The sequence below is a fragment of the Lithobates pipiens genome, unplaced genomic scaffold (genome assembly GCF_037356315.1).
Source record: "Lithobates pipiens isolate NorthernLeopardFrog02 unplaced genomic scaffold, aLitPip1_a1.2 Scaffold_10, whole genome shotgun sequence".
Lineage (NCBI taxonomy): Eukaryota > Metazoa > Chordata > Amphibia > Anura > Ranidae > Lithobates > Lithobates pipiens.
Window position 1 is genome coordinate 107,849,210 of NW_027507686.1, and position 23,342 is coordinate 107,872,551.

Sequence of the window (23,342 nt, forward strand, 5' to 3'; positions counted from 1 at the left end):
GATTCATAGGGTGTCAGGTCTCTAGGAGTGTAGGGGGCCCTTTGTATGGCCAGAAAAAAGTGACGAAGTTGATAAGCACTAAACAAGTCAAGCGGAGGGTTAGAAAGCTCGGCGACAGTTTGCGTGGTCGAGAGCCCTCCCGAGGGCCACACCTCTCCCAGACGCTGTTTCCCCACCACTGTCAACTGTCGCAGTTTCTTGTTGGTAAATCCCGATGGGAAGTCTGGATTACCTATAACCGGAGTCATTGGTGACGGCAGGGGAGCAATGTGTGTGCAGCGGAACAACCTCCGCACAACAGCCAACGTAGCTCCCACTACGGGGTGATCTCTGAGGTCTTTTGGTAGGGAGGACAGGAGCCACGGGGAGGTCAATAGGGGAATGGATCCATCCTCAATCTCCATCTCCACCCACTGCTTGTGTGGGCCATTACAATGCCAATCAACGACTCTCGCTAGCAGAGTCGCTCTGTAGTATTGTCTCAGATCTGGGAGACCCAGACCCCCCTTGTCCTTTGGTCTGGCAAGCAATTGCAAACGGGCTCTGGGCGGTTTGCGCGCCCAAATAAAGTCCCGGAGCAGCACCTGCAGTTGTCTGAAAAAAATTGGGGGTAACCGGATCGGTAATGTCTGGAGCAAGTATAAGATCCGCGGGAGGGCCGTCATTTTGAATGCATTACAGCGCCCGAACCAGGTCAGTGTTAAAGCATGCCAGTTTCTCAAATCAGATTTCAGTCTATTCAGGAGAGGGACAAAATTAAGCGGGTACAATTGCGCCAAATCCGCTGCGTTGTCAACGCCCAGGTAACGTATAGATTTTTCAGCTCAGTAGAATGGAAAAGCGGAACGTAGCCTCTTGGCCTCACCATCCGGGACCGATATATTCAATACAGCCGACGGTGCAATTGATTTTTTTTTTTTTTTTTTTAATTTTTTATTTATAACCGGAACAGGACCCAATCGGATCTACAGAATACAAAAAAAAAAATACACACAGTACATAAGACAGAAAATAAACACCTTATGCAGAAAATACAGAGACCAACAGGTCAAGTTGTAATGTCACTGAATATAACCGTAACCTGAGACAGAGTAAAAGGGGCCAAGATATGGCAGGTTTTGGGTTATCGTCTACTCCCTTGCGACCTTATCTAATACAGATTGGTTTTGTTGGTTCAGGTGTCACTGATTGGTCAGAGCCGATTCAGGGCCCTCTGTCTCTTTCAAGGGCAAGTGTGTGTAGTAATAATTCGGTGTGAGTTGTCGAAGGTACGAGTCCAGCTCCTTCGTTTTTTGTTCTTTTATAGTGGGAGGTGGAAAGTAGCTCCCCTTATAAGGGGGGTAGCTATAAAGGGTGCCAAAGAGAAGGCAAGAGAAAGGTACAGTAAGAGGGAGGGGGTGGGGGGGGGCGGCAGGAGGCCGGTTGGAGGGAGGATGGGTGCATGAGAGATGTGGTTGCGTCACTGTGGTGATTAGAAAGGACGTAGCTGCAGGGGTTTTTTAATCTGTCCCCCGTAGAGAAGGGTAGCTATATTAATGATACTCAGGTTGGGGTTAAGGTTGGAGGGGGAACACATGAAGGGGGAGTGCGACCCCCCCCATACGATGCGTTGCCCCTCAGCATCTGGCCTTCGGCCGAGTAGATGGAGGCAATCCACTTCTGCCAGGTTCCCGAGAACGTTTCCTGTCTATGTTGCGCAGTGAGGATTAAATCCTCCATCCGTCTTATGTCTTCCACTCTAGCTATCCATGAGGCTATCGTCGGGGGCCGTGTGGACTTCCACTGTAGTGGTATACAGGCTTTAGCGGCGTCCAGTAGGTGTCTAATCAGAGATTTTTTGTATGTTTTTTCCGGGGCGTCAGAGGCATGTAGTAAGAAAAAGTTACGCTCAGTAAATTTCTGGGTGACCTCCCGCACCACTGTCCAGAAATTGCGTAGATCGGGACATGACCAGAAAATGTGTAACAACGTACCCTTATCTGCCCGGCATCGCCAGCACCTGTCCGACACCACCGGAAAAAATTTATGAAGCAATTCAGGGGTTCTGTACCATCGTGAAAGGATTTTATAGTTCGTCCCCTGAATCTTGGCACAGATAGAGGACTTATGTGTGAATTTGAGTATCCGCTGTCTCTTGGCAGTATTGAAGCGACAATTCAGTTCCGACTCCCACTTAAGGAGGCCTGGGGGCACGAAGTCAGCTTTTGGAACATTCAGTAAAGTGTAGGCTTGAGAGAGTGTGTGTGTTACGACGCCCGTGGCATTACACAATTCCTCCAGTAACGTAAGGGAGGAATTTCCTGCGGGTGGGGGTTTCAGCGAGTGGAGAAAGTGGCTTAGTTGGCGAGCCCTCAGGAAGTCCAGTCCGAACTGACCCGAGGGCTCGGAGAGTTCTGCTATTGTGTACCATCTGCCTCCAGTACTAAAGTGTGAGGATTGAAATAAACCCCTGTTTGCCAGTCTCCGGAATACCGGATCATGTATTCCCGGCAAAAAATTGGGGTTCCCCAAGATGGGAAAAAGAGGCGAGTCAGAAGACAATAAGGAGTTCTCTGTTATAAGGCGGGCGCAAATTTGCAATGTGTTGCCAATCAGTGGGTGTCTCTTGACTTCTGCGGGTAAGGACGCGTGGCACCAAGGGGCTCTGTTAAGAGGGATCTCGCTTTGGTGTTGTTCTAGTTGTGTCCAGAGCTTGGACTCAGTATGCCGGGTCCAGTCTATGAGTCTCCCTAGGTGTGTCGCTCGATAATACGTGCGGATATCTGGCAGCGCAAGTCCGCCATGGTGTTTGGGGAGGACTAAGAGTTTGTGTGAGAGTCGCGCCCTTTTCTTAGCCCAGACAAATTCCGTGAGCGTAGTTCGTACCCGTTTAAAGTAAGACGTCGGTATGTAAATGGGTAGGGCCTGCATAAGGTACAGGAATTTTGGGAGAATCATCATTTTTAATATATTGCAGCGGCCTATCCACGAGTGTAGTCCCCTGTTCCATTTGGTCAGTAGCAATCTAATCGTGTTCAGGAGGGGCGGGAAATTAAGGTCGTATAGTCTCGCGAACTTGCAGGGTATGTTTGTACCTAAATACCTCAGGGCGGTCGTTGTCCATTTCAAATTGAAGATAGATTGTAGGTGGGCAAGCTGGGCAGGCGGGATCTCCAGTCCCATGGCTTCCGATTTGGCAAAATTAATTTTTAAGTTGGAGATAGCTCCGTACGTGTTAAATTCCTGCAGGAGGTTGGGGAGGGAGATCGCAGGGGTGGTGAGTGTAAACATAAGGTCATCCGCGTAGGCGGAAACCTTGTGTTGGGTCCGATGGACCTGCACGCCCGAAATGTTGGGATTGGATCGTATATGACAGAGGAACGGTTCTAGGGATAGAGCAAACAGGAGAGGAGACAATGGGCAGCCCTGCCTCGTCCCGTTAGTGATCGGAAATGGGTCCGCGAGTACACCGTTGGCCCTAACTCTAGCCGACGGGGTCTTGTACGTTGCGGATATCCAATGTAACATATTGTCACCTAGGCTTATATGTCTCAGCGTGGCAAACATAAACGCCCAACTCACCCGGTCGAATGCTTTCTCAGCATCTGTGCTTAAGAAAACGCAGGGTGTTTTGGTGCGGGTGACCGAATAGAGCAGGTTCAGGACTTTTGTGGTGTTGTCCCTTGCCTCTCTTGTGGGCACAAAACCTACCTGGTCCAGATGTATCAGTTGGGGCAAATGGGCCTGTAATCTGGTAGCTATAATTTTGGTGAACAATTTAAGGTCTGTATTGAGAAGGGATATGAGTCTATAGCTTCCGCAGTTGGATGGGTCTTTACCCTCCTTTGGTATAACTGAAATGTGGGCTTGTAGAGTGGTGGCGTGTAAGTTGCCTCTATCTGTAAGGCCGTTGAGCATCTTAACCAGATGACCGCTCAGTGCCGGGAACAGAACCCTATAGTACTGGAGTGTGAGTCCATCAGGCCCAGGGGCCTTACCCACCTTGGTGTTCTTAATCGCCGTTTGTAATTCGGTTACCGTAATAGGAGCCTCTAATAGTGCACGCGATTCGGTGCAATTGATTTTATAGTTTGATAGGCTGCCGTATCGCCGGAGAGCCGCGAGTATATTGGGAAGCGAAATGTGTGGATTGGAGACGAAAAAAATTAGATCGTCAGTGTACGCCGCAATTCTGTGGTGTGCCGAGGGTTTGGATATGCCAGTAATATTCGGGTCATTACGAACGTGACACATAAGTGGTTCCAGTGTCAGAATAAAAATTAGGGGAGACAGAGGGCACCCCTGCCTCGTCCCATTAGTGATGGGGAAAGAGTCCGAGCACTCTGAAAGCACCCAATCTCGTCTGATCTTGGAGGCTAAGAAGAGTCAGGCCTGGTTAGTACCTGGATGGGAGACCACCTGGGAATATCAGTTATTGTAGGCTTCTTTTTATGTTGTTGGCGTTGATTCGTTTTTTTTTTTTTTCGCTTGTTTCCCAAGGTGACCATCTTGGCATTTGTCAAGAGGGTTGAGAGTGCCACTTTGGGGGGTCTGAGTGATACCTAGTGCGCTGTACTGGAAGGCCTTGACATTCCCGCATATGTGTCCCCTCCCCCTGGTTGCGCCCCTCGTCCCCCCCTCTGGCTCCCACCTACTCTTTGCCGACATTGCCTTCTGCAGCTTTCGGGGACCCTGGATGACTTATTTATTGAGCCTATTGGTACGAGACACTGCTTCCCTCCAGGGTGACTCTGGACCCCCCTGGAGGATTTACCCCTTACTGTTTGGGCGGTCCCAGCCTCCCTCTGGATGCTCTACACAGCCCCCGATGGCGATGCAGGAGAGACACTAATTGGCGGGCCCCAGGACTGCTGCTCGGGTGAAGTCTCCCATTGAATGGAGGGATGGTGGCCCCAGCCCCTTGCCTGCCGGATTTTCCATGCACCGACCAGGGCTGCTCCTCTTATATCTTGATGTGGTGACCATGGAGGGGAGGAGTTGAAATTTATGGGGTCCGGGTGTTTGCTGGTGGGAGTGCGCTAAAGGCGCGGACACTATATCATGGCCGGACAGTATATGGCAGAACACCGGCACCAGTCAACCACCGGTGTCATGTGCGTCGCTGTGTAATATAGAGCAGGGTCCGGGAAGCCAATACCTCCCCACAATTTCGGCCGCAATAGCATTGCCCTACCAATACGCATATGTTTTCTGCGCCAGAGGAACTTAATAAAGATTGAGCGAACCGCATGAAAGAAAGTCTGGGGTATTTTGATAGGTAAGGCTTGTAGTAGATACAGAAGTCATGGCATCGCGTTCATCTTCAACACGTTACAGCGTCCGAACCATGACAGAGCTAGTGGGTCCCATCTTTTAGGGTCCGCTGTAAGCCCATAGGCTTCTTTTTATGTTGTTGGCTTTGACCTGTTTTTTTTGCTTGTTTCTCAAGGCGACCATCTTGGCGTTTGTCAAGAGGGTTGGGCGTGTCTTAAAGAGAACGCTTACGGCCACATGAACCTGAAAGCACCCGATCTCATCTGATTTCAAAGGCTAAGCAGCGTCAGGCCTGGTTAGTACCTGGATGGGAGACTGCCTGGGAAGACCAGGTGCCATAGAAGGATCTGGTCTGGTTAGTGTCTTGATTGGGAGATCGCCTGGGAATACTGGATGCCGTAGGCTTCTTTTTATGTTGTTAGCTTTGACCTGTTTTTTTTAGCTTGTTTCCCAAGGTGACCATCTTGGCCTTTGTCAAGAGGCTTCAGAGTGCCCAAAGAGAGTGCCTACGGCCAAATCACCCTGAAAGAGCCCAATCTCATCTGATCTCGGAGGCTACGCAGCGATGGGCCTGGTTAGTACCTGGATGGGAGACAGCTTGGGAATACCAGGTGCCGTAGGCTTCTCATTATGTTGTCGGCGTTGACCTGTTTTATTTTCCCTTGTTTCCCAAGGTGACCATCTTGGCATGTGTCAAGAGGGTTGAGAGTGCACAAAGAAATTGCCTATGAGCACAACACCCTGAAAGCGCCCAATCTCGTTTGGTCTCAGACGCTAAGCAGGGTTGGGCCTGGTTTGTACCTGGATGGGAGACCGCCTGGGTTTTCCAGATGCCGCAGGCTTATTTTTATGTTGTTGGTGTTGACCTGTTTTTTTCGCTTGTTTCCCAAAGTGATCATCTTGGCATTTGTCAAGAGGGTTGAAAGTGCCTAAAGACATCGCTTACAGCCGCATCACCCTGAAAGCACCCTATCTCTTCTGATCTCAGAGGCTAAGAAGGGTTGGGCCTAGTTAGTACTTGAATGGGAGACGGCCTTGGAATACCAGGTGCCGTATTCTTCTTTTTATGTTGTTGGCGTTGACCTGTTTTTTTTCGCTTGTTTCCCAGGGTGACTATCTTGGCATTTTTCAAGAGGGATGAGAGTGCCCAAAGAGATTGCCTATGGGCACATCACCCTGAAAGCGCCCAATCTCCGCTGATCTCAGAGGCTAGAAAGGGTCGCGCCTTGTTAATACCTGGATGGGAGACCGCCTGGATATACTAGGTGCGGTAGGCTTCTTTTTATGTTGTTGGCGTTGACTTGTTTTTTTTGTTTGTTTCCCAAGGTGACCATCTTGGCGTTTGTCAAGAGGGTTGAGCGTGCCTGAAAAAAATCTACTATGGCTGCATCACCCTGAAAGAGCCAAATCTCATTTGATCTCAGAGGCTAAGCAGGGTTGGGACCTGGTTAGGACCTGGATGGGAGACCGCCTGGGATTTCTCGATGCCATAGGCTTTTTTTTTAAGTTGTTGGCATTGACTTATTTTTTTTTTTTTGTTTTATTCTTTTATTAAGTATAAGTAGAACAACATAAATATAACAGTCAACCATACAGCATGATCCAGGGTCACAATTACATGGTAACAAAAAATAGGCAGCCAAATAACTCTGGGTTCTCAGAGGGGAGTCCTACAGTTTCATGCAGAAAAGAGAGAAACCCCACCTCGGACATGTAGTACAGTATAACTAATGCAGCTCCGTTCGGACAAATGTAATCATGGAGAACAACTGGGACCACAGCGAGCCAGCTTATCATGACCTATGTGAACCAGAGTAAAATATGAGCCGGTCGTGTCCAGAACCCTGGGGTTCTTCTGGGTCCCAAAGGCTAGTAAGGAGACAAGGCATAGTCAAAAGGGAGGACGGGGAAGAAGAGAGTGCAAAGACGGATTGAGAGGAGGTGGGGGGATGGCGGCGGGGAAAAATAGAAAAATAAAGACAAAAAGGGAGGGGGGGGAATGCCACCCAGGGCAGACATGGCCTACGTAGGTAAACGTTAGATGTTCAGTCTTTTTCTGGGACAGGGGCGGTGCTCACCTCCCGAATGTAGTCTCAAGTATCAGTAAAATACCTCCAGGGCCTCCATGTTACACTAAATGCCTCTTCAGTGTTGTGAAGGGTGGCGGTCAATTCCTCCATCCGGAGAATATGATTGACTTTGGAATACCACAGCACCTTGGATGGGGGCTGAGGCTGCCTCCACAGTGTGGAAATGCAGGCCCGGGCGGTGTTCAGGAGTTGCATCGTGAGGGTTTTTTTGTATTTTCGAACAGGCTGTTCGGTCAAGTGTAGAAGGCACGCTGCTGGGTTGTCTGCGATATCTAGATTTCTGAGAGTTTTTATCGTCCCGGTCACCTCCACCCAAAAGTTCCTCAAGGCCGGGCATGCCCAGAAAATGTGTCCCATGGTCCCCGTATCTGAATTGCACCTCCAACAAACATCCGGGATCGATCTATTCATTTTATTCAGAAGGTATGGAACTCTATACCAGCGTGAGACTATCTTGTATCCTGATTCTTGATATTGGTTTGCGATGGAAGCTTTATGTACTAATGTCAGGATCTTCCCTATCTGTTGTGGGGTAAATGTGATGCCTAAGTCCCTCTCCCATTTGTGGATAAATGGTGGGGGTCGACTCCTCCTCCTGACTACTCAATAGGTTGTACAGGAGGGAGAGGGTGTGTCGCACAGGTTCCCTTTTGTGACAGATGGATTCATAGGGTGTCAGGTCTCTAGGAGTGTAGGGGGCCCTTTGTATGGCCAGAAGAAAGTGACGAAGTTGATAAGCACTAAACAAGTCAAGCGGAGGGTTAGAAAGCTCGGCGACAGTTTGCGTGGTCGAGAGCCCTCCCGAGGGCCACACCTCTCCCAGACGCTGTTTCCCCACCACTGTCAACTGTCGCAGTTTCTTGTTGGTAAATCCCGATGGGAAGTCTGGATTGCCTATAACCGGAGTCATTGGTGACGGCAGGGGAGCAATGTGTGTGCAGCGGAACAACCTCCGCACAACAGCCAACGTAGCTCCCACTACGGGGTGATCTCTGAGGTCTTTTGGTAGGGAGGACAGGAGCCACGGGGAGGTCAATAGGGGAATGGATCCATCCTCAATCTCCATCTCCACCCACTGCTTGTGTGGGCCATTACAATGCCAATCAACGACTCTCACTAGCAGAGTCGCTCTGTAGTATTGTCTCAGATCTGGGAGACCCAGACCCCCCTTGTCCTTTGGTCTGGCAAGCAATTGCAAACGGGCTCTGGGCGGTTTGCGCGCCCAAATAAAGTCCCGGAGCAGCACCTGCAGTTGTCTGAAAAAAATTGGGGGTAACCGGATCGGTAATGTCTGGAACAAGTATAAGATCCGCGGGAGGGCCGTCATTTTGTATGCATTACAGCGCCCGAACCAGGTCAGTGTTAAAGCATGCCAGTTTCCCAAATCAGATTTCAGTCTATTCAGGAGAGGGACAAAATTAAGCGGGTACAATTGCGCCAAATCCGCTGCGTTGTCAACGCCCAGGTAACGTATAGATTTTTCAGCTCAGTAGAATGGAAAAGCGGAGCGTAGCCTCTTGGCCTCCCCATCCGGGACCGATATATTCAATACAGCCGACGGTGCAATTGATTTTATAGTTTGATAGGCTGCCGTATCGCCGGAGAGCCGCGAGTATATTGGGAAGCGAAATGTGTGGATTGGAGACGAAAAAAATTAGATCGTCAGTGTACGCCGCAATTCTGTGGTGTGCCGAGGGTTTGGATATGCCAGTAATATTCGGGTCATTACGAACGTGACACATAAGTGGTTCCAGTGTCAGAATAAAAATTAGGGGAGACAGAGGGCACCCCTGCCTCGTCCCATTAGTGATGGGGAAAGAGTCCGAGCACTCTGAAAGCACCCAATCTCGTCTGATCTTGGAGGCTAAGAAGAGTCAGGCCTGGTTAGTACCTGGATGGGAGACCACCTGGGAATATCAGTTATTGTAGGCTTCTTTTTATGTTGTTGCCGTTGATTCGTTTTTTTTTTTTTTCGCTTGTTTCCCAAGGTGACCATCTTGGCATTTGTCAAGAGGGTTGAGAGTGCCACTTTGGGGGGTCTGAGTGATACCTAGTGCGCTGTACTGGAAGGCCTTGACATTCCCGCATATGTGTCCCCTCCCCCTGGTTGCGCCCCTCGTCCCCCCCTCTGGCTCCCACCTACTCTTTGCCGACATTGCCTTCTGCAGCTTTCGGGGACCCTGGATGACTTATTTATTGAGCCTATTGGTACGAGACACTGCTTCCCTCCAGGGTGACTCTGGACCCCCCTGGAGGATTTACCCCTTACTGTTTGGGCGGTCCCAGCCTCCCTCTGGATGCTCTACAAGCCCCCGATGGCGATGCAGGAGAGACAATAATTGGCGGGCCCCAGGACTGCTGCTCGGGTGAAGTCTCCCATTGAATGGAGGGATGGTGGCCCCAGCCCCTTGCCTGCCGGATTTTCCATGCACCGACCAGGGCTGCTCCTCTTATATCTTGATGTGGTGACCATGGAGGGGAGGAGTTGAAATTTATGGGGTCCGGGTGTTTGCTGGTGGGAGTGCGCTAAAGGCGCGGACACTATATCATGGCCGGACAGTACATGGCAGAACACCGGCACCAGTCAACCACCGGTGTCATGTGCGTCTGTGTGTCTGTGTCTGTGTGTCTGTGTAATATAGAGCAGGGTCCGGGAAGCCAATACCTCCCCACAATTTCGGTCGCAATAGCATTGCCCTACCAATACGCATATGTTTTCTGTGCCAGAGGAACTTGATAAAGATTGAGCGAACCGCATGAAAGAAAGTCTGGGGTATTTTGATAGGTAAGGCTTGTAGTAGATACAGAAGTCATGGCATCGCGTTCATCTTCAACACATTACAGCGTCCGAACCATGACAGAGCTAGTGGGTCCCATCATTTAGGGTCCGCTGTAAGCCCATAGGCTTCTTTTTATGTTGTTGGCTTTGACCTGTTTTTTTTGCTTGTTTCTCAAGGCGACCATCTTGGCGTTTGTCAAGAGGGTTGGGCGTGTCTTGAAGAGAACGCTTACGGCCACATCAACCTGAAAGCACCCGATCTCGTCTGATTTCAAAGGCTAAGCAGCGTCAGGCCTGGTTAGTACCTGGATGGGAGACTGCCTGGGAAGACCAGGTGCCATAGAAGGATCTGGTCTGGTTAGTGTCTTGATTGGGAGATCGCCTGGGAATACTGGATGCCGTAGGCTTCTTTTTATGTTGTTGGCTTTGACCTGTTTTTTTTAGCTTGTTTCCCAAGGTGACCATCTTGGCCTTTGTCAAGAGGCTTCAGAGTGCCCAAAGAGAGTGCCTACGACCAAATCACCCTGAAAGAGCCCAATCTCATCTGATCTCGGAGGCTACGCAGCGATGGGCCTGGTTAGTACCTGGATGGGAGACAGCTTGGGAATACCAGGTGCCGTAGGCTTCTCATTATGTTGTTGGCGTTGACCTGTTTTATTTTCCCTTGTTTCCCAAGGTGACCATCTTGGCATGTGTCAAGAGGGTTGAGAGTGCACAAAGAAATTGCCTATGAGCACAACACCCTGAAAGCGCCCAATCGTTTGGTCTCAGAGGCTAAGCAGGGTTGGGCCTGGTTTGTACTTGGATGGGTGACCACCTGGAAATACCAGTTATTGTAGGCTTCTTTTTATGTTGTTGGCGTTGATTCGTATTTTTTTTTTCCGCTTGTTTCCCAAGGTGACCATCTTGGCATTTGTCAAGAGGGTTGAGAGTGCCACTTTGGGGGGGGTCTGAGTGATACCTAGTGCGCTGTACTGGAAGGGCTTGACATTCCCGCATATGTGTCCCCTCCCCCTGGTTGCGCCCCTCGCCCCCCCCTCTGGCTCCCACCTACTCTTTGCCGACATTGCCTTCTGCAGCTTTCGGGGACCCTGGATGACTTATTTATTGAGCCTATTGGTACGAGACACTGCTTCCCTCCAGGGTGACTCTGGACCCCCCTGGAGGATTTACCCCTTACTGTTTGGGCGGTCCCAGCCTCCCTCTGGATGCTCTACACAGCCCCCGATGGCGATGCAGGAGAGACACTAATTGGCGGGCCCCAGGACTGCTGCTCGGGTGAAGTCTCCCGTTGGATGGAGGGATGGTGGCCCCAGCCCCTTGCCTGCCGGATTTTCCATGCACCGACCAGGGCTGCTCCTCTTTCATCTTGATGTGGTGACCATGGAGGGGAGGAGTTGAAATTTATGGGGTCCGGGTGTTTGCTGGTGGGAGTGCGCTAAAGGACTTGACATTTCCGCACTTTTGTCCCCTCTCCCCTGTTTCCCCCCTCCCTTCCCCCCTTCCCACCCTTCCCTTCCCTCCTTTCCCTCCCCCTTTCCCCCCTTCCCCTCCCCCTTTCCCCCCTTCCCTGCCCCTTTTCCCCCCGGGGCGTGGATGGGAGAGAGGGGGTAAGGAGAGGACAATCTGCCAAAGGGAGAAATGCATTTGTTCGGGGACTGCATGTACTTTAGGGGTATGGGACGGGGGGTGGTGGATCTCATTCTGTGATGCCTTTTCTGTTGTGACGGGCTCCCTCGTGCATGCCTACGTTTAGGGCGAGCCGAGGAGACCCCTCAGTGCTGACAGTTATATGCTCTACCTCTGTTTTGGTTATACTATTGTTTTTTGGTTCTATGATGTTACTGATTGTCTTTTATTTGCATACCGGTATCAGACGTGACATTTACCACTGCCGGGACTGGGGGGACTAGGATTCGGGGGCTCCCTCTCCGACCTGTCTACCCACCAACCCAAGTAGGACAGCGCTTTAAACCCAGTGTACATCTGGTAAGCGCTATAGCATAATTGTGCTGTTTTAGTATACCCTTCCTGTACTGTTGAGTGCGGACAACCCTGGGGTTGAGGTGCCCGGCCTCTTTATCCCTTTACCTTTCCTTCCATTTGCCCTTCCTTTCTCCCCCTTAGTTCCCGCCATGCATTACCTACCCAAAACCTACCTTGGTTCAACTTTCTTTGCTTTTCTCTGACGTCCCCCTCCCCGAGGAGCGATGGCAGACTCATTCAAGGTCACCTCTCTAAACGTTAAGGGACTGAACTCCCCTGAAAAACGGTGGATCCTCCTGTGAGAACTGAAGACTTCCTGTACTGATGTGGCCTTTATACAAGAAACACATTTTAAAAATACTAGCCTCCCCTTTCTATGGTCGAGATCCTTCCCTAAGGTCTACCACTCTACTAACCCCTCCTCTATGACCAAGGGAGTCTCCATTCTGATCTCTAGCAGGCTCCCCTGGGTTCTCCAGGATTCTCTGGTGGACCCTGGGGGCCGATATCTTTTTCTTAGGGGCCACATTGGAGAGCGCCTTTTTACATTTGCCACTGTGTACGCTCCCAATGATCACCAAGACACGTTCCTTTAGAACTACCCTGCACAGATTATGTGACTTTCGAGAGGGCCAGTTGATATTAGGTGGGGACATTAATGTCCCCTTTCGCCATCGGTTGACACTTCTGCCTCTTGCTCCTCGCTCCTCATTTCCTCTAGAGAGCGGATTACTAAGTGTTTACTGAATGACCAATTAGTTGATGTCTGGCTTCTGCAACACTCTGGGGAAAGGGACTACTCTTTTTGCTCTTCCCCTCACAAATCATACTTGAGGATAGACTTCTTCTTGATTCCACATGACCAACTGCACTTGGTGAGCTCTTCCTCCATCGGCCATATTACTTGGTCCGACCACGCTCCTGTAGCCCTTACCTACACCCTCTCTAGGAACCCCTCACCTAGGTCTCTATTCTGGCACCTTAATGAGAGCCTCCTCCAGATACCGGAAGTTTTAGCAGATGTGACCAGGGAATTGGACCTTTATTTCCAAGAAAACTAAACGCAGGACTGTGAGCCGGGGATAATTTGGGAGGATCACAAGTCAGTACTCCGCAGGGTACTTATCAGGCACGGGGCGCGCATCAAACGAACACGGAAGGAACAGCTTGCTAATCTGTTTCGTGAACTTGCCTCTGTGGAAGCGAAACATAAACATACCCCCTCACGGACCTTAGAGATTGAATTGGGGACACTCCGTACCCATATTGCTGACCTACTCCTTTATAAAGCGAAAGCGGCACTCCAGTTTTGTCGTAAACTGACGTAGGAGTCAGGGGACAAATGCGGAAAAATCTTAGCCAGGTCAGTAAAGGAGTTGAAATCTGGCTCTTACTTACCACAGTTGATAGATGAGAATGGCCAGAGGGCCTCTACCCCAACCCAAATAGCCGAAGTCTTTGAAAAATGTTACTCTGATCTCTACAACCTGTCCGATTCAGGGTCTGGACAGGACAATATAGACAGATATGTAACCGGTTCTGGTCTACCAACCCTCTCATCAGAATCACGGGAGTACTTGGAGGACCCGATCACACTGGAAGAAGTCCAGACGGCCGTGGGACCTCCGAAGGTGGGTAAGGCTCCGGGCCCTGACGGATATACCTCACAATACTTTAAGACCTTCCTCCCTATTCTCGGCCCGCGCTTGGTGAATTTATTTAATACTCTGAGCTCGAATGGGGATTTTCCTGAGGATACCCTTAGAGCCCACATCTTGTTGATACCTAAGGAGGGCAAAGACCCGGGCCTATGTGGGAGCTACAGACCCATTTCCCTCCTAAATTCGGTCCTAAAACTATTCTCTAAAATCCTCGCCACGTGATTGGCACATCACTTGCAGTCCCTTATACATATTGACCAGTTAGGTTTTATTCCCACCAGGGAAGATAGGGACAACACCATTAAGGTGCTTACCCTGATCCATAAAGCAAAGTCATCTGGGACCCCTTGTCTTTTCATGAGTACTGATCCTGAGAAGGCTTTTGATTGGGTCAAATGGACATTAATGTTCTCGGTCCTTCGCCATATAGGTCTGAGTGAACGGATGCTGGCATGGATAAGTAAGATATACTCAAGCCCTTCAGCTCAAGTCAAAGCGAATGGGGTTCTCTCATCTCCCCTTGACATCGGGAATGGGACCAGACAGGGTTGCCCCCTGTCGCCCCTATTATTTGCACTGTCATTGGAACCCTTTCTCTCCACAATTCGACAAAACTCAGACATAACGGGACTCCAAATGGGTACTATTGAGTGCAAGATATCTGCCTACGCGGATGACATGCTGTTCTCGCTTCGGGAATTCCAGATATACGGGATACTTCTTGAGATCAAAGGCCATGGGGGTTGCAGTCCCCCCGCAAACGTTAATAGACTTGCAGTCCAATTTTCGATTTAAATGGACTCATACAGCCCTTAAGTACTTAGGTACTTACATTCCACTGGACATCGTGCGTACGTTTATATTGCACTTCCCCCCCACCCCTTGTCACTAAGATTCGCAGTTTGCTTCACAGGGTGGCATTCTGGCCTCCATTCCTGGTTCAGGAGATGCAATCTCATTAAAATGAACATACTCCCTAAATTTACTTATCTTTTCCAAGCTCTCCCGATCCAGATTCCAGTCCTGTTTTTTAAGCAAGCTCAATCCTTGCTCACTCAATTTAACTGGGCCCACAAAAATCCCAGACTTAAGCGGTCACAGCTGACATTGTCTAAACAACAGGGGGGGTTGGTTCTCCCTGACTTGCGACGCTACTACCTGGCCTCCCATCTGGGGCGTGTATTGGACTGGAATCGAAACAAACTTTCTAAGCTCACTCCCGAATTCCGCTAAGAAGCGCCATGTGGTGCTATAAGTATTTACCCACAGAATTTATGTCACATCCCACTATAGGGGCTTAGTTTAAAGTCAGTCACCTGATCGCTACCCAAAACACACTCACGTCTTTGACTTCCCCCCTATTCCCTATACGTGGCCATCCAACCTTTGAACTGGGGACCCACTTAGAAATTCCAACCTAGACAATGCGTCTAAATTCGTCATTGATGGAAAATGGCCTTCTTTCTCAACCCTAACAGATCCGACAGGGCTTTTCCAACTGCCTTTTTGGAGAGCATCGCAATGACATAATTTTCTCCATTCCATCCCCAATCCTCAAACGTTCGCCCGCCCTCAGACGGAGTTTGAGACTCTATGCAGGAGCGAAGGCCCTTTGGCCCACATTCTCTCTCAAACAGATTACCCACACTTAACCTATCTGTCCAACTGGGAAAAGGACCTTAATTGCTCATTTTCCCCAGCACAGAGACAACGCATTATCACTTTGGCTCTCAAAATGTCGCTGTGCACGAAGATACAGGAGACAAATTTTAAACTTCTCACCAGGTGGTATTTGACACCATCAAAGCTGCAGAAATGTTTCCCCTCTTCCTCGAACATATGCTGGAGGTGTGGAGAAGAAGAGGGCACGTTGCTGCACATTTTTTGGTCCTGTCCCAGCTTGGTGGACTTCTGGACAGAGATCCGATGCATAACACAAAAATTCACAGACTTCTCCATCCAGGAAGAGGCTGCATTCTTTCTCTTGCACCATTCACAGATTCCCATTAAGAAGTACAAAAAAATCAATTTTACGGCATGTGATAAATGCGGCGAAATCCTGCATCCCTCTCTATTGGAAAAAATGTTCCCCCCCTTTCATTACTCACTGGCTTAGGAAAATAGAGGACATTAAAAAAAATGGAGGACTTGATCCTCACATCACAAGGTAAACAAGAATTTTTTAAACAAACCTGAGACATCTGGAATACCTTTATATTCTCGCTGGAAGGATGTCGCCTGCTATCGCCTTAGTGCTCTGAGCTTTCCTTGACTGGCCCCTTGGACAGTGGCTGCCATTGTGTCTCATCCCCTCTTCTCCTTTTCTGATCTTTCAACCCTTCTCTTTTCTGCCTTCCTCCCCTATCTCTCACCCCCTCCACCCCCTCTCTCTTTTGGAAAGAGTGGAAAATTGGGAATGACGGCCCCACACCCCCCTCTGGATGCATTATGCCGGAGGGACCTGGGGTTTGTGTGACCCTGGATCTTGGTACAGTACTTTATCCGTGCCTCGAATCATTGTGATTGATGGAAGGCAGACTCACAGTTGCGAATATACCTGTATCAAGTATTGTTCAGCTGCTTTTTGCTCTGTATTTCTCTGTTGCATTATGTACTCGGGGGACCGTCTTCCCCTATTTGGAGAAAAAATTATATTTGAAAAAAAAAAGAAGCCTACGACACCTGGTATTCCCAGGCGGTCTCCCATCCAGGCATTAACCAGGCCCAACCCTGCTTAGCCTCCAAGATCAGATGAGATGGAACAGATTCAGGGTGATGTGGCCGTAGCCAATATCTTCAAGCACTCTCAACTCTCTTGACAAACACCAAGATGGTCACCTTGGAAACAAGCGGAAAAAAATAGGTCAACGGCAACAACATAAAAAGAAGCCTACGGCATCTGGAAATCCCAGGCAGTCTCCCATCCAGGTACTACACTGGTCCCAACGCTGCTTAGCCTCTGAGATCAGATGAGATTGGGCTCTTTCAGGGTGGTGTGGCCGTAGGAGATTTCTTCAGGCACTCTGAACCTTGACTAACGCCAATATGGTCACCTTGGGAAACAAAAAAATCAAGTCAACGCCAACAACATGAGAAGAAGTCTACAGCACCTAGTATTCCCAGGTGGTCTCCCATCCAGGTATTAACAAGGCCCGACCCTGTTTAGTCTCTGAGATCAGACGAGATCTGGTGCTTTCAGGGTTATGTGGCCATAGGTGAGCTTTTCAGGCACTCTCAACCCTCTTGACAAACACCAAGATGGTCACCTTGGTAAACAAACAAAAAAAAAAAACAAGTCAACGCCAACAACATAAAAAGAAGCCTTCAGCACCTAGTATTCCCAGGTGGTCTCCAATCCAGGTACTAGCAAGGCCCGACCCTGTTTAGCCTCTGAGATCAGAGGAGATCAGGCGCTTTCAGGCTTATGTGCCCATAGGCAATCTCTTTGGGCACTCTCAACCCTCTTGACAAATGCCAAGATAGTCACCTTGGGAAACAAGCGGGAAAAAAAACAGGTCAATGTCAACAACATAAAAAGAAGACTACGGCACCTGGTATTCCAAAGCCATCTCCCATCCAGGGACTAACTAGGCCCAACCCTTCTTAGCCTCAGAGGTGAGAATAGATAGGGCCCTTTCAGGGCGATGCTGCTGTAAGCGAACTCTTTGGGCACTCTCAACCCTCTTGACAAATGCCAAGATGGTCACCTTGGGAAACAAGCGAAAAAAAAAAAAAAAACGAATCAACGCCAACAACATAAAAAGAAGCCTACAATAACTTGTATTCCCAGGTGGTCTCCCATCCAGGTACTAACCAGGCCTGACTCATCTTAGCCTCCAAGATCAGACGAGATTGGGTGCTTTCAGAGTGCTCGGACTCTTTCCCCATCACTAATGAGACGAGGCAGGGGTGCCCTCTGTCTCCCCTAATTTTTATTCTGACACTGGAACCACTTATGTGTCACGTTCGGAATGACCCGAATATTACTGGCATATCCAAAATTGCGGCGTAGGCTGACGATCTAATTATTTTCGTCTCCAATCCACACATTTCGCTTCCCAATATACTCGCGGCTCTCCGGCGATACGGCAGCCTATCAAACTATAAAATCAATTGCACCGTCGGCTGTATTGAATATATCGGTCCCGGATGGTGAGGCCAAGAGGCTACGCTCCGCTTTTCCATTCTACTCAGCTGAAAAATCTATACGTTACCTGGGCGTTGACATCGCAGCGGATTTGGCGCAATTGTACCCGCTTAATTTTGTCCCTCTCCTGAATAGACTGAAATCTGATTTGGGAAACTGGCATGCTTTAACACTGACCTGGTTCGGGCGCTGTAATGCATTCAAAATGACGGCCCTCCCGCGGATCTTATACTTGTTCCAGACATTACCGATCCGGTTACCCCCAATTTTTTTCAGACAACTGCAGGTGCTGCTCCGGGACTTTATTTGGGCGCGCAAACCGCCCAGAGCCCATTTGCACTTGCTTGCCAGACCAAAGGACAAGGGGGGTCTGGGTCTCCCAGATCTGAGACAATACTACAGAGCGACTCTGCTAGCGAGAGTCGTTGATTGGCATTGCAATGGCCCACACAAGCAGTGGGTGGAGAAGGAGATTGAGGATGGATCCATTCCCCTATTGACCTCCCCGTGGCTCCTGTCCTCCCTACCAAAAGACCTCAGAGATCACCCCGTAGTGGGAGCTACGTTGGCTGTTGTGCGGAGGTTGTTCCGCTGCACACACATTGCTCCCCTGCCGTCACCAATGACTCTGGTTATAGGTAATCCAGACTTCCCACTGGGATTTACCAACAAGAAACTGCGACAGTTGACAGTGGTGGGGAAACAGCGTCTGGGAGAGGTGTGGCCCTCGGGAGGGCTCCCAACCACGCAAACTGTCGCCGAGCTTTCTGACCCTCCGCTTGACTTGTTTAGTGCTTATCAACTTCGTCACTTTCATCTGGCCATACAAAGGGCCCCCTACACTCCTAGAGACCTGACGCCCTATGAATCCATCTGTCACAAAAAGGAACCTGTGCGACACACCCTCTCCCTCCTGTACAACCTATTAAGTAGTCAGGAGGAGGAGTCGACCCACCATTTATCCACAAATGGGAGAGGGACGTTGGCATCACATTTACCCCAGAACAGATAGGGAAGATCCTGACATTAGTACATAAAGCTTCCATCGCAAACCAATATCAAGAATCAGGATACAAGATAGTCTCACGCTGATATAGAGTCCCATACCTTCTGAATAAAATGAATAGATCGATCCCGGATGTTTGTTGGAGGTGCAATTCAGATACGGGGACCATGGGACACATTTTCTGGGCATGCCCGGCCTTGAGGAACTTTTGGGTGGAGGTGACTCGGACGATAAAAACTCTCAGAAATGTAGATATCGCAGACAACCCAGCAGCGTGCCTTCTACACTTGACCGAACAGCCTGTTCGAAAATACAAAAAAACCCTCACGATGCAACTCCTGAATGCCGCCCGGGCCTGCATTCCCACACTGTGGAGGCAGCCTCAGCCCCCATCCAAGGTGCTGTGGTATTCCAAAGTCAATCATATTCTCCGGATGGAAGAATTGACCGTCACCCTTCACAACACTGAAGAGGCATTTAGTGTTACATGGAGGCCCTGGAGGTATTTTACTGGTACTTGAGACTACATTCGGGAGGTGAGCAGCGCCCCTGTCCCAGAAAAAGACTGAACATCTAACGTTTACCTACGTAGGCCATGTCTGCCCTGGGTGGCATTCCCCCCCCCCCCTCCCTTTTTGTCTTTATTTTTCTATTTTTCCCCGCCGCCACCCCCCCCCTCCTCTCTCTCCGTCTTTGCACTCTCTTCTTCCCCCGTCCTCCTTTTTGACTATGCCTTGTCTCCTTACTAGCCTTTGGGACCCAGAAGAACCCCAGGGTTCTGGACACGACCGGCTCATATTTTACTCTGGTTCACATAGGTCATGATAAACTGGCTCGCTGTGGTCCCAGTTGTTCTCCATGATTACATTTGTCCGAACGGAGCTGCATTAGTTATACTGTACTACATGTCCGAGGTGGGGTTTCTCTCTTTTCTGCATGAAACTGTAGGACTCCCCTCTGAGAACCCAGAGTTATTTGGCTGCCTATTTTTTGTTACCATGTAATTCTGAGCCTGGGTCATGCTGTATGGTTGACTGTTATATTTATGTTGTTCTACTTATACTTAATAAAAGAATAAAACAAAAAAAAAAAAATAAGTCAATGCCAACAACTTAAAAAAAAAGCCTATGGCATCGAGAAATCCCAGGCGGTCTCCCATCCAGGTACTAACCAGGTCCCAACCCTGCTTAGCCTCTGAGATCAAATGAGATTTGGCTCTTTCAGGGTGATGCAGCCATAGTAGATTTTTTCAGGCACGCTCAACCCTCTTGACAAACGCCAAGATGGTCACCTTGGGAAACAAACAAAAAAAAACAAGTCAACGCCAACAACATAAAAAGAAGCCTACCGCACCTAGTATTTCCAGGCGGTCTCCCATCCAGGTATTAACAAGGCACAACCCTTTCTAGCCTCTGAGATCAGCGGAGATTGGGCGCTTTCAGGGTGATGTGCCCATAGGCAATCTCTTTGGGCACTCTCATCCCTCTTGAAAAATGCCAAGATAGTCACCCTGGGGAACAAGCGAAAAAAAACAGGTCAACGCCAACAACATAAAAAGAAAAATACGGCACCTGGTATTCCAAGGCCGTCTCCCATTCAAGTACTAACTAGGCCCAACCCTTCTTAGCCTCTGAGATCAGAAGAGATAGGGTGCTTTCAGGGTGATGCGGCTGTAAGCAATCTCTTTAGGCACTCTCAACCCTCTTGACAAATGCCAAGATGATCACTTCAGGAAACAAGCGAAAAAAACAGGTCAACACCAACAACATAAAAATAAGCCTGCGGCATCTGGGAAACCCAGGCGGTCTCCCATCCAGGTACAAACCAGGCCCAACCCCGCTTAGGCTCTGAGACCAAACGAGATTGGGCGCTTTCAGGGTGTTGTGCTCATAGGCAATTTCTTTGTGCACTCTCAACCCTCTTGACACATGCCAAGATGGTCACCTTGGGAAACAAGCGAAAATAAAACAGGTCAACGCCGACAACATAATGAGAAGCCTACGGCACCTGGTATTCCCAAGCTGTCTCCCATCCAGGTACTAACCAGGCCCATCGCTGCTTAGCCTCCGAGATCAGATGAGATTGGGCTCTTTCAGGGTGATTTGGCCGTAGGCACTCTCTTTGGGCACTCTGAAGCCTCTTGACAAAGGCCAAGATGGTCACCTTGGGAAACAAGCTAAAAAAAACAGGTCAAAGCCAACAACATAAAAAGAAGCCTACGGCATCCAGAATTCCCAGGCGATCTCCCAATCAAGACACTAACCAGACCAGATCCTTCTATGGCACCTGGTCTTCCCAGGCAGTCTCCCATCCAGGTACTAACCAGGCCTGACGCTGCTTAGCCTCTGAATTCAGACGAGATCGGGTGCTTTCAGGTTGATGTGGCCGTAAGCGTTCTCTTCAAGACACGCCCAACCCTCTTGACAAACGCCAAGATGGTCGCCTTGAGAAACAAGCAAAAAAAACAGGTCAAAGCCAACAACATAAAAAGAAGCCTATGGGCTTACAGCGGACCCTAAAAGATGGGACCCACTAGCTCTGTCATGGTTCGGACGCTGTAATGTGTTGAAGATGAACGCGATGCCACGACTTCTGTATCTACTACAAGCCTTACCTATCAAAATACCCCAGACTTTCTTTCATGCGGTTCGCTCAATCTTTATCAAGTTCCTCTGGTGCGGAAAACATATGCGTATTGGTAGGGCAATGCTATTGTGACCGAAATTGCAGGGGAGGTATTGGCTTACCGGACCCTGCTCTATATTACACAGCGACGCACATGACACCGGTGGTTGACTGGTGCCGGTGTTCTGCCATATACTGTCCGGCCATGATATAGTGTCTGCGCCGTACTGCGCATGCGCAGTACGGAGCAGACGAAGCTTCGAAAAATCTCCGAAGCTGAACGGCGCCTGCGCGGTGAGTGGAGGTGGTAGCCCCACCATCCAAGCGGACATAGGGTTGTAAATATTAGAGGGCCCCTCGCAGGCGAGCTTCGCTCACCACGCTTCGGGCTCGGCCTCGCTGCGCTCGGCTCTTTTATATTCTTACTCTATGTCCACTTGGATAGTGGGGATAGAACCTGGACTCAGTGCGCAGGCGCCGTTCATGCTCAGCAATTTTTGGAATCTGTGTTGCTGTGTACTGCGCATGCGCAGTACACAGCGGACACTATCCGATGGGGGACCATATGTGATAAGACACCGGCATGGGGAACTGAAGCTATGGGTCAAGCTATCGCAGGAGATGGCGTGGGTTTCACTGGCTGGTCTGCCTTGGGCGGGGAGGCCATTGGAGCCCTGTGTGACTACTCACCCGTTAATTGGCCCCTCGCTCGCCGAGATGGATAGTTTTTTTCACCTTTCCCACCTGACTAACTTCCCTTCTCCTATGACCCCAAATATTGGACATCCTAGATTTCCTCCGGGCCTGTCTGACCAGGCCTTTACCAGGCAAGCCCCGAAAGGGCTTCTGAGAGCAGCCCTATTTCTTGGACCCACAGGCTTGATTCCCATGGGGACCATACTGCTAGAGCAAGTACCTGTTGCATTGGATAGCTGGAGAGCTAGACAGCTAATCCATTTCCTCGGATCACTACCTAACCATTCGTTCTTCTCTAGACAATTCCACCCCTTCGAGGAACTTTGCCTGGATGATGGCCCAATTCGTGGTTCCCTCTCTAGGTCCTACCAAATCCTGACAGACGCACAATCCTCCACGGATCCACCCTTCCTAGCTAAATGGAAAAGGGACTTACAAACTTCATTCTCCAAACCACAGAAGGACAGAATACTCTGGCCTACCTCCCTTCTGACGTCTCCGCGTTCGACGCCCAACTAGGAAGTGCGGGCGGCACACGAGTCCGGCCGGCTCGTTTTTTTATACGATCGTTTTCTTCTATACACATGTGAGTGTAATATTTTATATTTTATTTCATTAAACTAAGTGGTTTTACGCTATGCGAGTGCCTTTTGAATTTTTTTATATGATCCACGATACCCTCGTTTCCTGACTGGAGGCTTCGTATTGGAGATAGAAGCAGTGTGGTGCCTGTGACGGTTCATCCAGAACTTCTGTGCTGTTGCTTTGCTGATCTCATTAACACTGAGATCTATAACTCTGGTAAGCGGCCCCTCTTCTCACTGGTTGAGGATTGTTTGGATTATTTTTCACACAGGAATTTGTGGGTGTTTACACCTTAATATCACCTTGGAAGAACTAACACTATTCTTTGGACAATTTTTTTTCAATATATATAAATTCTTTGTTGTTTTCGAATACTATTTATGCTAATTTCATTATTGGTTTTGATCTAGTATATTTTTTTCACTTATATGATGACAAGATATTATTCACATATATAAGCTATTATTTGAATTTCATTACTTGCATTTTTTGTCACAAAAAATTGTTTTTTTCA

The 23,342-nt window shown here is 49.2% G+C and overlaps 6 pseudogenes; 2 read left to right on the top strand and 4 right to left on the bottom strand.

The window, feature by feature from the left end:
- The first annotated feature begins 5,757 nt into the window (after positions 1-5,757).
- LOC143942805 (5S ribosomal RNA) lies at positions 5,758-5,876 on the top strand (annotated as a pseudogene).
- Positions 5,877-10,628: 4,752 nt separating this feature from the next.
- Positions 10,629-10,747, top strand: LOC143945746 (5S ribosomal RNA; annotated as a pseudogene).
- A 5,692-nt stretch (positions 10,748-16,439) lies between these two features.
- On the bottom strand, positions 16,440-16,558 carry LOC143946519 (5S ribosomal RNA; annotated as a pseudogene).
- Positions 16,559-16,867: 309 nt separating this feature from the next.
- LOC143947602 (5S ribosomal RNA) lies at positions 16,868-16,986 on the bottom strand (annotated as a pseudogene).
- Positions 16,987-20,917: 3,931 nt separating this feature from the next.
- On the bottom strand, positions 20,918-21,036 carry LOC143954364 (5S ribosomal RNA; annotated as a pseudogene).
- Positions 21,037-21,196: 160 nt separating this feature from the next.
- Positions 21,197-21,315, bottom strand: LOC143952677 (5S ribosomal RNA; annotated as a pseudogene).
- Positions 21,316-23,342: the final 2,027 nt, after the last annotated feature.